The 17,600-nt window shown below is 47.4% G+C and overlaps 1 protein-coding gene across 4 annotated transcripts in view; it reads left to right on the top strand.

The window, feature by feature from the left end:
- Nucleotides 1-17,600, top strand: part of POR (cytochrome p450 oxidoreductase) — a 63,372-nt gene that overhangs the window by 7,189 nt on the left and 38,583 nt on the right. Inside the window, exon 1 of one of the 4 annotated variants that reach the window (XM_055410080.2) lies at nucleotides 4,473-4,494. The exons of 1 other annotated variant lie outside the window; for it this stretch is intronic. The gene's annotated coding sequence lies outside the window, so the exon portion shown is untranslated. Of the gene's footprint in view, nucleotides 1-4,472; nucleotides 4,495-5,298; nucleotides 5,450-8,885; nucleotides 8,982-17,600 lie in introns of those variants that run through there. 2 more of the 4 variants (XM_055410075.2, XM_055410077.2) reach the window with 2 other exon arrangements.

Below are 17,600 nucleotides of genomic sequence, written 5' to 3'. Positions count from 1 at the left end.
TCCCGTTCTCTTCAGGGGACACAGCCCTTCCAAAACCAACAGAGCAGCTGTCAGGACAGGTCACAAAATCCTTGTCCTGCCCTGACCTTTGTCCAGTCCCCTGTCTCCCCCTCGCCCCAGCCTTGGCTCCGGCTCCCATCCCTCACTCTCGTCCATCCAAGGCCAAGCTCCTTAACTCCAGACTGCCTATCCCGAATCCTCTAAGGCTCATCCTGCAAATGCTTCCATGCTGCTTTCATTTGGCAGAATTCCCCAGACTTCAGGTGGCTCAGTGGTAAAGAATCTGCCTGTCATGCAGGAGACCTGGGTTCCAACCCTGGGTTGGGAAGATCCCCTGGAGGAGGGCATAGCAACCCACTCCAGTATTATTGCCTGGATAATCCCATGGACAGAGGAGCCTAGCGGGCTACAGTCCGTGGGGTTGCACAGAGTTGGACACGACGGAGTGACTTGAGCATACACACTCCCACGCACGGGGTTGGGGAGGCAGAGAGAGGAGGCTTCTGAGACAGACCTGCCCTGGAGGGACTCCAGGCTGATGACGGACAGATACTCTGAAGATATGATTTAAAGTAGGAAGTACTCTGGGCCTTGGAGAGCTGGACAGTAGTGAGGAGCCATCACTTCTGGAGGGATCAGAGTACCTTCCAGAGGTGGGAGCTTTGGTAGGAGATGGACATATTACATAAACATGGAAGAGAACAGCATTCCTAGCGGTTCAGCAGAATAATAAAAATGCACAGCATGTACACAACTGGATGCATCCAGTTTTGCTCCAGCATAAAATTTGTGGAAGAAAATTGTAAAGATCAAGCAGGAAAGGTAAGTTAGGGCCAGGGTTTGAACTCGCCTCTCGCATTCCAAACTAAAGCCATCCATCCATTCCACAAACCGCCATGCCCCTTTATGAGAACTGAAACACAGATAGGAATTAAGTCTCATCCTTTACAGTAATCAACCTGGGATGGGGGTTGGGGGTGCCCGGGAACCTTGGCGGGAGTCTCAGGAAAAATCTGGATCTACCAGATCCATGGAGAGACTGAGAATCTGTTTCTTTTAAATCATGTTGGCGGAAGGGAGATGTACTTTCAGGAAGAGGACACACAGGAAAAGCCCTGTAATCATAAGGGTGGTTGGTTCAGCTGTGCAGCCCGGCTGAATGCGACGACACTGCTAAGGTCACTTGATAACTTGACTTTTAGGCTCAAGGGACAAACAAAGCAAAGAACATGTTATGTAGAAGGCAAATGCTGTCAAGCTCAGTAATGAAAATATCGAGGTTCAGACAGCTGAAGTGGGGAGGCAGAGGAAGGGGTTCAGAGGAAAGGGGAGGACCCGATGCTGATTGCTTTGCTGTGTGGCGTGAAAAGATATCGCTTGCAGTGGAAGACTCAAGAAATAAAGATCCCAGGCTATTACTTCAGTTGTAAAAATGTTAATCAGTTCAGTTCAGTTCAGTCGCTCAGTCGTGTCTGACTCTCCGCGACCCCATGAATCACAGCACGCCAGGCCTCCCTGTCCATCACCAACTCCCGGAGTTCACTCAAACTCATGTCCACAGAGTCAATGATGCCATAAATAGAGGATGTAAAACAGGTACACAAATAATTATGTTGACATGTGGGCAGGGGAAGCTGGCTGTGGTTTTAATAACCTGATTCATCATTAGCAGGACTCTAGAGGTAACACCTTGGAGAAGGAAATGGCAAGCCACTCCAGTGTTCTTGCCTGGAGAAAACCAGGGACGGGGGAGCCTGGTGGGCTGCCGTCTATGGGGTCTCACAGAGTCGGACACAACTGACGCGACTTAGCAGCAGCAGTAGCAGCAGCAGAGGTAACACTCAAAATTTCAGACAACAGCCAGCCACAAAATCATTTATTTACCAGCATGGAAATAAGGACCAGGAGCAAGTCCGAAATGAGGTAAGGAGCTGATTCTTTCTGGGCAGTGAAGATACGGTGAAACAGGAGAGTTGGCAGGAAACTGTAGTTCGCAACCCCACACTTTCTTTCTTTTTGGGGGGGCATGCAGTTTGGCTTCAGTTCAGTTCAGTCGCTCAGTCGTGTCCGACTTTTTGCGACCCCATGAATCACAGCACGCAGGGCCTCCCTGTCCATCACCAGCTCCCGGAGTTCACTCAAACTCATGTCCATTGAGCTGGTGATGCCATCCATCCATCTCATTCTCTGTCGTCCCCGTCTCCTCCCGCCCCCAATCCCTCCCAGCATCAGAGTCTTTTCCGTTGAGTCAACTCGTCATATGAGGCAGCCAAAGGATCTTAATTCTTTGCCCAGGGATTGAACCCATGCCTCCTGTGGTGGAAGTGAGGAGTCTTAACCACTGGACCACCAGGGAAGTCCATCCTCACATGTTTAATTTTAAGAAAAATGAAGTAGTACAGTCACTATTCTTTACATATTGGGAGCCAGTGAAAGGGTTGGTTCCTTGGTCAGTGACGAAGCTGTCTGGGTAATCTTTTAAAGTATTCATGTATGACTTAGAATAAAGAAAACACTCATAAGGCACAAAGTGTGAAAAATACAAAGGGTATACAATGACTCTTCCTTCGCTCCTGGTCCTGGTTCTTTAGAGACAACCAATGCTCTTTTTTTTTCTTTCCAGAGAGTTCATACATATACATCCAAATACAGATACACAGTATGTACATTTTTTTCCCCTCCACTTTCTCTCACAGAATAGTTTTTAAAACACAGATGAAAACATTCTCTACCCACTGGCCATCACCTTGCATTTTTCTTTTGTCAATTGATCTGAGATTGTTCCCTGTCAGCAATGAGCTTCCTTCTTTGTGTTCTTTACAGTTGGATGGTATTCATGTTTGGATGTGGCAACAATAAATGACAGTGTCTGTTTCCACTCAGTTCCACCAACCCCATGAGTCATCAAACTTTCAGATTTTGTTGTCATTGTAGGTGAAAACTGGGATCTTGGTCAATTTTTAATTTTCATTTCTTCTATGTGTGGGGTTGAAAAACTCTTCATATGGTTAACAGCCATGTGTTTTTTTTCTGTGAACTGATGGTTCCTATCTTTTGCCCATTTATATTAATCAGTCCTTTTCTTATTAATTAGTAGGGGCTGTTTATTAGGGAAAGTAGTCCTTTGATTATTGATTATTAACAATTGCAAATATTTCTTCCTAATTTGTCCTTTGCCTTTGGACTTTGCCTGCAGGTTTTTGTCACACATCATGTTTTGACTTTTATGTAGGCAGTTTTTTCAGTCCTTTATGGTTTCAGGGGTTTGTGTTCTATTAATAATTCAGAAAGGTCTCTTGGAGATTAACACAAATTCTCCCACGGTTTCTTGCAGGACTTTTCCTTTCTCTTCTTTTACTGGGATTAGTGGCCCAGAGAATCTTTTTTTTAAATTCATTCATTCATTTATTTTTGGCTGCACTGGGTCTTCATTGCTTCATGCAGCCTTTCTCTAGTTGTGGTGAGTGGGGGCTACTCTCTGGTTATGGCACTTGGGCTTCTCATTGTGGTGGATTCTTTTGTTTCGGTCCATGGCCTCAGTTGCCCCTCGCGTGGGGAATCTTTCCGGACCAAGGGGATCAAAACCATGTTCCCCACATTGGTAGGCGGATTCTTAACCACTGGAAATCCCCAGAAGTCCCTCCTTTTTCTTCTTTTTAGAAATTGTTCAAATCTTTAATCTACTGGAAGTTTTTATTAGTGTAAGATGTGAAGTGTGTATCCAACTTACATTTTTCCCCAGCTGGCTAGTGAGAGTGTGTTTTGAGAAGTAAAAGATAAGGGACAGGAAGGTAGGGCAGTGAGCAGAGCAGTAGAAGAGGAAGTTTCCCCGGCAGCAAGTGGAGAAGAAACTGGAGGGGGCATGAGAGACAGGAACTGTTGAGATCATCCAGGGGAAAGGCGAACCCAGGGACAGTAGGAAAGATGAGAAGACAGGGAGGGTGGTCCTGGAGAAGGAATCTATAGGACTCAGTTACAGGCTCAATCAGAAAAAGCAAAAGAAGATACCTATCTCTGGCCCCAGGCAGGCCATTAGCAGAGAGAAAGAGAACTGAGTGTTCAGCGTTTTGGCTTCCTATAAGCAGAGTGCAAAGATTCATGGAAGCCTCTTTGGGAAACGCAGGGGAGGTGCTCAACAAAGTGGTGGAAAGGTAAGCCAGAGTATCAGAGGTCTGGGGGATGAATTTTCCTCTTGCTCTCTTGAGGGTCCAGAAGATCCCCTGGAGGAGGAAATGGCAACCCACTCCAGTATTCTTGCCTGGGAAATCCCGTGGACAGAGGAGCCTGGTGGGCTCTAGTCCATGGGGTCGCCAAGAGCAGGACACGACTAAGCGACTGAAAAAAGGACTCTTGAGGGCCTAGTATAAGGGTTACACATTGAGTCCCTTAGTTAGACACGGATGTGCCCCACCCTGAAGGCTCTGGCATTTAAACAACCTGTAGGCGGGACTGGTTTAATGCGGTGAATCAGACCGGTTCCAGACAGACTGGAAGGTAGGAAGCCTAAAACTGGGGCCACGGGAAGGATCCTCTCTTTATACAGGCTTTTACAATTTTAAAAGTATTCATACTTGGTTGTCGTTGGTGGGTCCTATTTTGAAAGATGGAGAACTGGTTCTGAACAAGTGAGTTGCCCCCTCACTGTTCTCAGAGAAATTCATAGCAGAGCCTGAAATTAATAATAATAATAGGGACTTCCCTGGCGGTCCAATGGTTGAGGCTCCCCGCTTCCAACGCAGGGGCCACATGGTAACAATAATAGTAATAACTTCCATTTCTACAGCACTATCGCACCAAGCTAAACTATTTACGAACAGGAATTACATCACTTAATCCTCACAACCCTGTAACATAGTAACCAAGCAGGAGGCATGGGTGGGCTTCTTACCCCTCAACCAAGGAAGCCAGACTTTCCAAACCAGAGGCGCCCTCTGCCCCCTCCCGCCTCTTCGGTCCGGTCGTTGACCCCGGCTTGCTCACCTCCTGCCCTCCGACCCAAAAAGCAGGCTAGCATTCCAACCTTAGGCTGGAATGACCCCTACACTCGCCTCGCCATTTTCGAAGGCGAGGGAACTGAGGACCGTGGATGAGAAAAAGCCACGAACACAGGCGATCGGCGGTCGGCAGGAGGAGGCCAGGCGGCGAAGCTCACTGGCCACAGACCCTGCGGAACCTTCCTGGGCCGCGCCCGGAACAGGGAGCGAGGCTCCCAAGGCCTCTAGGCGAAGCTGGCACGCTCAGGGGGCGTGGCCGCCAGGGCCGTACCAAGAGCGCGGATTCGCAGGGGGGAGGCCCGGCCCCCAGAAGCGAGCGCACGGCCGGGTTGGGGCGGAGCGGCGCCGCAGCTGGCCACGCCTCCACCCCCGCGACCGGCGCGGGCGGTGGTAGCGTCTCAGTGGTGTGGGCCTGCGTCCTGCTCAGATGTCTCGAGTGCAGCCGGCCGCCTGTGGTGAGTGCGCTCGTTCGCTCGGGTGGGATCGGTGGGGTCCGCGCGCCAGGGCTCCGGGTGCCCAGGCTCCGGGGCCCGACGCCTTCTGGCTGCCTGGGCCGCCGGGACTCCCGGCGCGGGGGCGAGCTCTCAGACCGGGTCGGCTGCCTGTTTCGCCCGCCGCTCCCGCGGAAAGCGCGGCCCCCATCTCGGCCCTTCCTCCCCCGCACCCCGCCCCAGCTGACCTCCTGCGGATGCTTGAGGGTCGTCGTTTCCACGGCCGAGGGCGCACTTCGTGCCCCTTCGACGGAGAATTGGGTCTCGGCGTGAGAAAACTCGGGCTGCAGCCCCCCACGCCTTCACGGCCTCGGGCTAAACCGCTTTTCCTCTGCGAGCCTCAGTTTCTCCGTCTGCGCAGTGGGCCTCAGGAGGCGGCCAGTTGTGGGTTTAGTCACGTAGCGTGCTCGAGTGTGGATGGGACCCCAGCCTGCCCGCGCGGCATCAGGTGGGCTCAGGGGAGCCCGCAAGGCCGGCCTCTCCTGGGAAACATTTCTCGGTGCCGGCGGCATCCCCGGGAGACAGTGCTCCTCGCGGGCAGGGGTTTGCCGGGTTCTGCTGGGCAGCCATGACCTTCTTCGTTCTTGGGAGCAATTAATTGGGTAAAAGGGCGAGGTCTCCTGGGCGGCGGGGGCACTTGACCTCGACTTTTTTGCTTTTTCATTTTTCCACGAGAGTCACCATTGTGTAAGCCGGTGACCACACTGAGAAATTCGGGGCCACTTCAAAGAACGTGGCTACCTCCTCTCTTAAGACCAACAAACTACAGCCTTCTCTCTGAGCTTGGCGGGAGTGGAGAATAGTACTAAGACCGAGGGAGATGGGGCTGGAATGGGTAGCCCTGGGTCTGACACCTTGGCATCTTGGCAGGACCACAGGTTTTTACAGTCTCTGTTAGGCCCCCCACCAGGTTGAAATTCAAAAGAGAGGGTCTTGGAGGGTGAGTTTGAGAACTGTGACATTCCACCTAAGTGGGAGTTTAACTAACCTCTGAGATCCAGTATCCTCACTGTGGGTTACTGTAATTCACAGGCTGGCCTGTTTGGGGAGAAGACATTGATTCATTAACCACTCACAAGTTCTATCTACACAAATCCCTTTGGAGTGGTTATGGGGTTGTCTTGATCAGGAAAAAGTCCAAAAGTCTAAGTTAGTAAAGCAGTGAACCCAGAAGAAATCACTTTCTTTTCTTTTTGTCCCTCTAAGGAATTTTCATTTTCTTTTTGAGGAGTAGTCAATTCTTGAGCGTCTCATGATTATAATAATACCTAGTTTAATCATGTCTAAAAAAAATAGTTCTCCTTTTCAGAGAATGGAATATTGGCTTCCGGTTGGGTTGTAGTGTTGACAGCTTCACAGTGATGGTAACTCTTCCCAAATCCTTCGTGTCTAGCACCTGAAAATGGTACAGGCCTGAGGTGAAAGGAACCCCAGGGTTGTACTTCAGCACCTGGAAACAGCAGTCTTGACCAAAGCCAGCATGAGTGAGGCAGGTGAAACTCCTGAGGGGTATGGGTTTGTAAACAATTCATGAGATGTTTCAGATGTTTGTTTTTGGATAAGCCAGAAATTTTAGGACCTGCTGGTCACTCTGAATTGATCCCTTAACTCTTTGAAAATCAGAATCTGAGTTAAATAAAGTTCATGTGTACTTAGGAGAGAGACCATTTGAAATCAGACTGCTTGGCAAATTCAGCACATTTACTCGCAATCTTTTCAAGTTCATTAAAAATGTAGCTCTTAAGCAATCCCTTTTGTTTTTTTTTTTTAGTTTCTCTCCCTTTGGGAGGCTTCTTTAATTGCAGAACTTTTCATGGTTCCAGAGAGCCAAGCTGCCATTGCAACATCTCTGCTTACTCACACTTTGGAAGGGGGCGAGCCCTGGATGGGTTGGTGGGGGCCGGGAGTATCAGGGAACCTGAGTCCCAACTCAGGCACGAGCACTGTGTGCCTTTCACCAAACCACCCCAAGCCCATGGGCCTCAGTTTAGTGCTATGGGATTTAATTTATGTGTCAGAGTGATTTAACAATTAACATCAGAATAAAAGTGAAATAGAGAAATGATGGTTTTTATAAAAATATATTTTTTCTGTTTATGGAAATGCTAAGTGCTCATTATCTTTAAAAATACTATTATAGAAATATTCAATATGATAGTGATATAACAGTGAACATCCTTCATAGCCTTACACTGAGACAAAAAAGTTACTGCTAGTCATGTAATATATATTCTCCAGATATTTTTCCTTATATATAACCTTATATATTATCTGGATATATATATATATGTATATATTCTTTATATATTACCTGGATTTTGTTCTTTTACTTAAAACAGAAGGAATTTTTTACTATTGAAATTTAAGACAGAGAATTAAGATGAAACTAGTCAAGCTGTTGTAAGTCTTACTTTTTATTACTTAACATGATGTCTTTCTATAACACAATGTAAATAGCTACCTCATTTCTGTTTTAAAACCTCATTCCTTTTAAAAATGACAGTAGCCCAGTAACCAATATGATTGAAAAAAATTTGTTTGCGGCCTTTTACTGTTATGAATTCTGCTGCAGGGATTAGCCTTGTTCTTTATCTCTTGGCAATTGGACAAATATTTTTATATAATGAATTCTTAGAAGTAGAAGAGCTAGAATATTTATGAGCTTTTAAAAGTATTCATTTAACAGATAGTGACTACCTACAATATACAGGTGCTATTTGAGGTGTCGTGCCTATAGCAGTGAAGAAAATAGGTCCTCTGTGGGTCTGACACAAGGCTTGTCAAATGATGATGCAATTTCAGACTTAACTTTTAATTATGTGTCAGTTTCATTTCAAAATTAAAATCAGAAAAACAGTGGAGAAATGACTTTTTTCTAAAAGTGTATTTTTTCTGTTACAAAAATATTCAGTGCTCGTTATGAAAAGACTATTATTATAACAGGAAATTCCCTGCTAGCCCAGTGGTTAGGACTCCTCAGTTTCACTCCAGAAGACATTGCTTAACGATCCTTGGTCAGAGAACTAAGATCCTGCAAGCTGAGTGGCACAGCCAGAAAAGAAAAGAAGACAGTTACAGAAACGTGCAATGTAGACAGAGAACATTCTTCATAGCCTTACACTGAGACGTTTTCCATATGGAAAAAATAGTACAAAGGAGTATGTGTGTTTCTAAAAAAAAAAAGATATGACTTTAAACGTCAGCAGGTATTGCCAAACTTTCCTCCAAAAATCTTAATCTTATGCTCCCACCAACAGAGACTCGTCATTTTTTAATTCCTAATTCTAAGACCAGTCGCTAGCCTCTGACAGCAGCGACACTTTTATTTCAGGAAAAGTGGGTGCGAGACGCTTTGTGCTAAGTTTGTATTAGGTATACATGTTTTTCTCTTTCTTTCAAGTTCTTCTGATGATCCTCAAAGCCTGGTGTTTCCATGCCCACCTCACCCCTGGGAAGGCTGTCTCAGAGATGAAATCCCTTGCTGAAGACCATGAGGGTAAAACTAAGGCCTCACGCAGGGCCGTTCACCTTCAGAGCCCTCCCTCCTCTCTATGCACTGTTCCCTCGTTTTCTGACTGTAGAGGACATTTTTTTGTGGGGGGAGTGGAAGGAAATCTCCTAATACATGGTATCACTGAGTAATGTGATTGTTCTTCCTCGATTCTGTGACTGCAGTGTGCAAGTGAGTGCATCTCGTATGTCTCCCTGTGCATCGCATTATAGTGTAAGAAACATGAGAGAATCGCATCCAGAGATAGATGAACCCAGTTCTTTTATCATCATCACCATCATCATCATGATCGTTATATAAACTATAGGACTAAACCTGTTTTCTTGTACAGTTATCTGGCAGGTGATAGAAATGTAGGCTCAGGAGCAGGTGGAGAAAAACTCCTGGGTTGGAGGTAGCATTCCAGCTTATATTTAATAGGCACCAGCTTATATAGGCCCACCCCTGGCCTTACTTTCTTCATCCATAAAGCGGAGGAAAGAGTCCCTGCCCTACTCCCTCCTGGAACAGCCCAAGGGGTGTTTATTTTTGGCAGTGAATTCTCTATGTTCTTGGATACGTTTCCATCCCTGAGGAGGGACACTTGAAAGACACATATTTGGCGTCTAGGGTCTAAACTTCTGTGCGTAGGGTCTGGTTCAGCCCTGGCAAACACTGATGGGGAGGAGACCAAACAGAAGTAAAGAACGATGACAGAACTTGTCGAGCTTCTTCTGGATTTAAGGTGTGTGAGGCATTTCCTCTTGGTGTTGAGCCCACTGTGCCCTGGGGAGTGCTCAGGAAGAGCTCTCTTTCAGAGAATTTCCTTTTTTTTTTTGGCTGTCCTGGGTCTTTATTGCAGCACGCGGAGTTTCTCTAGTTGCCCATCAGCATGTGGATCTTAATTCCCCAACCGGGGATCGAAACCGTGTTCGAAGGCAGACTCTTAACCACTGGACCACCAGGGAAGTCCCTGGAACAAGCTTTCTTTATGTGGGGTATCCTGCAAGGCTCAGCAGAAGAGGGGGCATCTGAGTTGGATCTTGGAGGTTAGGGAGGAATTCCCTGAGCCCACCAGGGCACACCAGCTCTGGGGCATGTAAGGGTGTAGGTTGCCTGAGGCTTGGAAGTGAATGGGGCTTATCTGAAGGGGTTTTGTGAACCATGCTACATGATAGGAAGGCTTTTAAATAGGTCAGGGATGTGGCTAGCCCAGAAGAGTGTATTCTTGTCTTGGGTTTCCGGACCTTCTTCCTTCCCTCTGGGTGAATCCATCATTTAGGAAGCTGACTCTGCCTAAATCTGTATCATACCATTTTAGAGCTCTACATCCTCAAAAGTGTTTTTTCTTCCCCATCCTGCTCCCCAGGTGAGGTGTTTTCAATAGCTGTGCACCTGCGGGGGTGTGTGTGTGATGGTGGCAGAGGAGTGCCATTGTGCAAACCATGGCTCTTTGAAGGCTGGTGGCTGCTGTTGGTTGAGTCCTTTGGAGCCAAATTCATCAACCTCTGTTATGCCTGATGCTGGTTGGCATGGCAACATGCTCAGGGATGTTGTGAACAAAGCAGTTGGGGGACCTGGTCCTTTTTCTGGGTGGCTTGTGGAGAAAGCCACTGGCATGGGGGGCTTATTTATTTCACTTATAAAGAGGGGCTGTGGTGGGGGTGAACATCTAAGAATTATCCTTTCATTGGACTGCTAGAGGGTGAGGCATTCTGATCTGTACAGAGCTGAGAGAATTCTACATGTGCTTCCCAGAAATTAATCTGTTTCAAGGCTAAACTAGAACAAAATGAAGGGCGAAACTGTGGTGCCCTCAGCCAAAGACTGTTTCTTAGAGAACTGAATTCTTTGGGAGGTGACCTGTGGTAGAATAGAATGGAAAAAAGCAGACTTTTGTCCCCTGGTTATAATCAGAGAGGAAGACAGACTCTGTAAGGGCACTCTGATGTGGGGTTATGTAATTTGCTTCTGGGAGAAAGTCACGAGTGATATTTAGTCATTTTTTTAAAAAATCTCCCCGAGTTCTTATCTCCAGTGCCTTCTCCCTGTCCACCCCATTCCTTTTCCTTGAGCTTAGCCTTTCATATCACCTTGGAGCACCTTGGTCAGGTAAGAGCGCCTTAAGAGCACCTCGACCTCGAGAAACTTTGATCCTCGCAGCATAGACGGGTAGGCTGGGTCTGTACAAAGGTTTGAGGGCTGGGTAGGAGCACATGAACTTGCGCTCACCTCTGAACCCCACGTGCTGCCTCTCTGTCTGTAGGTGGCTTCAGGTTGGCTTTCAGCACTGTAAACAGGGGTGGCGGTTCTTAAAAACACAGGACAGTGGATCAGCCAGTTGTGCCCGGCTTCTTTCAGGGGTGGGGTTTAGGGAGGTATGCATCCCGGTCATGGGAGGGTGTCCCACTAGGAATTTGTGGTCTTGTGAAGAAGGGCATTTGTCGGTTTCAGTTAGGGTTGCAGAACCTTTGTGATTATGAAACCACATGGCGTTACCTGGACACATTGGACACAGGCACTTATGTAATGTGATTTGCAAACTCTAAAAGGTCATTGAGCGTGACAGCACAGATGGGCAAGCCTGTCCTCACCAGTGGGGTCTCTGCCCCTGCTAGTGACCTCACCATCCCCTGGTCCCTGAAGCTCTAAGGACAGAGGACATTTCCACTTTCCCCTCATATTCACTCTGGGTTGCTGCCAGCACTCAGTCCCGACAGTTTTTGGTCTTTGAATCCCCTTCCACTGCTGTGGTCTTGCTGTGGCCCCTGTCATTTCCTGCCTCACCAGCCCTCAAATTGGCCTCCCTGCATCCATAGTTCTCTCCCTCCCGCTCCTCCCCATCACTTTCATGATCTGTCCATGGTACCATTGCTCGTTATCACTCTTCCTTTGCTCAAGAATACTGTCTCACTGTCTTAATGTTTTCTGTTTATTTTTCCTCCTTCATCTGCTTCCACCAAGAATATGGAAGTGTTCAGTCGCTTTAGTCGAGTCTGACTCTCTGCGGACTGTAGCCCACCAGGCTCCTCCATCCGTGGGATTCTCCAGGCAAGAATACTGGAGTGGGTTGCCATTCCCTTCTCCAGGGTGTCTTCCCGACCCAGGGATCGAACCCACATCTCCTGCATTACAGGTAGATTGTTTACCTACCTGGGAAGCCCGAATTCTTTAACATCTTGAAGCACCTGGGAAGCCCGAATATGGAAGTAGCTTATAATAAAAGGAGTCCCTCTCCCTAATGGCAGTGTGGTTGGAATAGAATGTGATTTGTTGGGGACAGGGAAATCCACCCCATTTCTGCATATGTCAGCCAGCACATGGGACAGTGCCAGACACGCGGTAGGTCCTCAGAAACAGTAATGGGACTAGTGGAGGGTGAGTGCCTACGGTTTCTCCCTCACAAGTGTCTTGATAAACCTTCTGCTGCATATTGAGTGAGATGCCAATATTGGGTCTGAACTGTATTTTTTTAAGATTATTCTAAGACACAGTATGAATTTTTGGTACAATTTTAGTTTTCCATCTAGTTGTGACATTTTAAATGTTTCAAGTTCCTCCTGCCTTTGGTAGTTGATTCAGTAATTGTTTTTTAATTGAAGAAGGGAAAGAACTTGTGTACTGCCCCGCCATAATATTAATAGCATTTTAGGCTTTGCCTTGTCCTGAAAAGGTGGTGAAGGGCATGCAAGTGGATAATCAAGTGGCTCTGATGCCAGTGTCTAGGTTTAAACCCTGGTTCTAACGCTCGTCAGTTCCCTGACTTTAGACAAGGTACTCTGATCACCGTGCCAGTTGTAGCTCCTGTGCCTCAGAGCATGGCTGTGAGGAGGAAAATGAACAGTGCAGAGTCCCAGTGTGTGTGCTTCACGACCTGGCAGCTGTTGTTACGGCGAGTGTTTATTTAGGAAAATGAAGTACATGAGGTAAATAGAAAGTGATGAGACCTGGGGATAAGACTGGCATACAGCTGTTTGGCCCTGTCCTGAATTTCCTGATGTCTGGATCAAAGAGGGGAAGACGCATCAGGAGGTGGGAGTGCCTGCTGATGGGCACAGCTTTCCTTTGTGGGAGGGGTAATGAAAATGTCCTGGAGGCCACCAGTGGTGCTGCTTGCACGGCACGTGAACATACTGAAAGCCACAGGATCCCACACTTGAAAACGGTGAATTTGGGCGTGTGTGAATTGTATCTCGATTGTTATATCAGGACTTCCCTGGTGGCGCAGTGGATAAGAACCTGCCTGCCAGTGCAGGGAACATGGGTTCAGTCCCCGGTCCAGGAAGATTCCACACGCCTTGGAGCACCTAAGCCCATGTGCCCCAACTGCTGAGCCCCCTTGCTTCAGCTGCTGGAGCCCGCACACCTGGAGCCTGTGCTCCTCAGCAAGGGAAGCCGCTGCGATTGGAAGTCCGTGCACCAGAACTCGAGAGGAGCCCCCACTCGCCGCGGCTAGAGAAAGCCCGCCCACAGCAACGGAGACCCAGCCCAGCCATAAGTAAATGAATAAAACTGTAGAAAGAAAATGTTAATACTATTTGCTTTAACAAATCAGGCCAATAAGCTGGATTTTTATATTATAAATTATAAAATCCAGCTTACTGGTCCCGAGTCCTTGAGCAGCTAGTCTCCCACTAGTTCTGCTGCTGAGTCCTCGTCACGTTGAGCGAGTCGTGCACATGTGCGGCAGACACAGTCACCCCTCGTGTGTGTTTCTGTCCCCACCTGTCCATCCCATAGCCCTGCGGGAGTTAACCTCAGCTATGGTGACAGCAGTGCTCTGTGAGTGCAGCATGGCACCTCTGCCCAGAAATACTTAAGGTCTAGGGTCGATCCTTCCCGTCTTCTCCCCATCACCACAGCCCGGCAAGTCAGATATTGAGACGGTAGTGTCCCAAGGATAAAGCTGTTTGACCCACCCACCAAGTCCCCTTAAGGAGGCCATGAGCCTGTCAGAGACACCTGGCTGCCCCTGGACATCATGTAAACTTACGCATTAACGTCACTTGGAGCGGGGCTGGGAGGAGGACACCTTGCCCCTGTGCTGTGGCCTGTGTCCTCGGGGCCCCTCCCGCAGGCGGGCTGTGTGAGACGGGTCTTTTCTAACTGGAAGCCACAGCCCACACAGTGGAGTGTTCCCGTGATCACCACCAGCTGTAGCTGAGTTCTCAGCCGTGTCTGTCAGCGGGAGCAGTAAGCTCAGCCTCTGGGGGCAGGTTAAGTGACTGAGCATACCTGCTCTGAGTGTCAGCATGGCGTAACGTCAGGCCAGCATTTTTCTTCCTTCTACTAAGAGGACACGGTCAGGCAGCAGCTGACAGCACGGACAGCTCAGCAGCTCGTGGTTTGGTGCAGGTAGTATAATAATCATGGATGCTTTTACAGACCGTGAGACAGTCCCTTATCCCCATGGGATCTGATTCTCCCCAATTTGTTCATGCTGTTCTGTTGTGAACTTCAGATAACCCATCTCCCCAAACCCTGCCACCTGAAAGCGTGATGTGACTCGGCAGGCAAAGATCATGGAAATGACCTTCAGTTGTGCTCATACAACTTGATTGACAACAGGCCTTTAATGGGCGACAGTGGCCTAATGGCAAGGCAAAATACAGGCAGAGCTGAGGATGAAAACAATGCCATCTGAGGCCCGAGCCTGACCTCATGATAAAAGCTGGTCCCCGGAAAGTGCACGGCCACGTCTCTGAATGCTGCCCTCCATCAGCGCCTCCATCACTGGGTGTAGAGCCGCTGCCCAGAGTGGGCTTGTGTGGCTGCCTGGTCCTCACTGCCGCGGCAGAGAGTTGGTCTTTGAATCAAAAGACACCATCTACTGCTGGCCGAACCTGGGGTGACCAGCCAGCCTGGGAACTACCTGGGAGGATGGTGAGCCAGGATTGGGCTGCCCCCTTGCTCATCTGTGGGTAGCCAGTGATGGCTGGAGCAGTGACAGGATCTCACATGGCCATTAAATCTCCCTCTTTGAGTTACTGGCTGTGGGACCTTCAGTAATTTGCTGGTTCCTTAGGTCTTCAGGTTTGTGTCTGTGAAATATTTACCTAAACAGGCTAATCATAAGCGCCAAAGAGCTTGTGTGAAGTGCCTAGCGTGGTGCTTGGCCCTTTGGGTGGGTGCTGTCTCTGGGTCTGCCTTCTGCCTGCTGAGCAGGCAGGCAGCGCACGAGGTGCTGATGAGGACCCTGCAGCCTTTCTGTCCCCTGCGGTGCTCAGTGCTGGCTTTTTGAGGATTGAGGTATTGACACTTGCTGCTCAGCGATTATGAGGAATCCTGGTTGTCAGATTCTCAACACTGGCTGGAGAAGTCCAAAGATGATGAGTAAGACATAATGTGAGCTTCAGGAGCTTGTAAGCCGGTGAGAGAAGCAGTGAAAAAGTGAAGTTGCTCAGTCGTGTCTGACTCTTTGCAACCCCATGGACTGTAGCCTACCAGGCTCCTCCATCCATGGGATTTTCCAGGCAATAGTACTGGAGTGGGGTGCCATTTCCTTCTCCAGGGGATCTTCCCGACTCAGGGATCAAACCCGGGTTTCCTGCATTGTAGACAGATGCTTTAGCATCTGAGCCACCAGGGAAGTCCTGAAAGAAGCATATATGGAGGTAACTATAACCTGGGGAAGAGGCTGCCATATGCCAGAGCTGAGTGTGGCCATGAAACCAGGAGCCAAGGTTTTATGGAGGATGTGGCACTTGTGAAACGACCACTTTGATGGCTACAGAAAGAAAAGGAAGAACATCCTCCAGGGGGGAAGCAGTGAAGCAGAAACAGGCAGCAGTGTAGCAGGTGTGTTTTGGGGGGCTGATAGGAAGGCCTCACAGTAAGGATGCTACTGGATTTTTTTAAAGCAATTTTCGACTTACAGAAAATTGCAAAAATAGTTGTGAGTTTTCTTATATTCCTCACCCAATTTCCCCTGATGCTAGCTTCTTACAAAATTATAACAAAATTAGCAAGAACAGGCAATTAAGATCAGCACAGTATCATGAACTGTAAACCAGGGGTCGACAAATTTTTTCTATAAAGCATTCGTAAACCACCTGGTTGGCTAAGATGAGAAGTGGTTCATCCTGGCGGTGGTAAAACCAGTCTGCAGGTTAGGTTCACTAAACTCCTGCCAAGTCCCAGACCCTTTTCACTGTGTCCCTCTGCCCCAGTTTTTCTGTTTTATAAAGCAGTGGACTGGAGAGAAATCAAAGAAAAGATGGGGCTATTTCACTCCCCTCTGTGTTACAGCCCCTTCTCTGTGAAACCACTCCTAGTGAGAAAAGTCACAGTTTTTAGTTGCAATTCAAATATTCCTTTTGGAAAGTAGTCTTGTTTCCTTTGATGTGACTGAAGTGTAGGAATTCAAGAGTCACCAGATGATGAAGAAGCAGTTACCGCTTTCTCTAGAGAATACTAGAATGGGGGCATTTGGAAATTTAACATAATGCTATAGCTGTTAACATATAAATAAAGTAAACAAAAACCTACTCACAGTTCTGAATATTGTGAAGGAGTAAATAAAGGCAGGTAGGTTTCTGTTTACTTTGTTTTATTTTCCTGGTAAGATGGTTTGGAGCAGGGCCAGGCTATTCCTCACACCAGAGCAGACAGGTGAGCTTGGATAGACGTGCCATCGTCGTTCCATTCCGACCGATGGAGGTTGACAGAGACCTCCCTGACCTTGCTGCTGATGGTAGAAAAGTGCAGACAGAGGACCACCAGGGTTTGGCAGGGGTTCTGACTCCTACCTGTGTGTTCCTAAAGCCCAGAAGAGCTGTTGCGGCACCTCTTTGAGTCATTTCAGACCTTCCGAGCTCTCCTCCGGGTCTGTCCTCTGCCATGCATTTGTCTCCTGTCTCCTTGCAGGAGCTTCCGGGGCCTGTGTGCACACCTGCTTTCCATCCCCACGAAAGTTAAGGTTTTCATGTCGGAAATCAAGGCGAGCCCATCAAGAATGGTTGAAAGACTGCCCTTCTTGGGTACCAGTGTCCTGGCCTCCCTGGAGTCCTTATGGATTCTTATCAGTAGGGTTTTTTGTTTTTTTTTTTTACCCTGTTTCCTTCCCACACTGATGGGGATGCAGTGTTTTGTGGAGTTACTCCCTCTTCCCCAGGTTAGAATGCAATGGGAAAGCTGCAGAGAAATTCTGAAAATAAATTGCTTTGTGGAAAATAGTTTGAAAGTGAGTCCTAAAAATCTTTATTCCCTTTGATTCAGAAATGTTTCTAAGATATATTTGGAAACCCTATTTTAAGCAAATAATCAGAAGTGCACAAAGTTTTATCTTGAAAAGTTATCAGTCATCATGTTTATCGTGGTGGTATTTGTAATAGTGAAGATATCCAGTAAGCTGCTGTGTACTCATAGGCTAGAAGAACATTTGAGATTTTTATAATGTTCACAATTTAACAAATGAAAAAAGCAGACAGAATTATTTGTAGTATAAAACCAATAATGTTAAAAATAAAAATATTTTTTAGTACACATGTAAAAAAATGGGTGGGACAGAAACAAGTAGGCATTTGGGTTGTGTTTTCTTCATGTTTTTTAATTTAATACATTTTCTTCAATAAGCTTGTATTTTAACTTATTTTTATTTTGAAATAGTTTCAGATTTACAGAGAA

The sequence above is a fragment of the Moschus berezovskii genome, chromosome 27, assembly GCF_049115385.1.
Source record: "Moschus berezovskii isolate FMDL1 chromosome 27, NW_MosBer_1.0, whole genome shotgun sequence".
In the NCBI taxonomy this organism is placed as follows: Eukaryota; Metazoa; Chordata; class Mammalia; order Artiodactyla; family Moschidae; genus Moschus; species Moschus berezovskii.
Note: the sequence above shows the minus strand (reverse complement) of the source record. Positions and strands in the feature narration are given on the sequence as shown.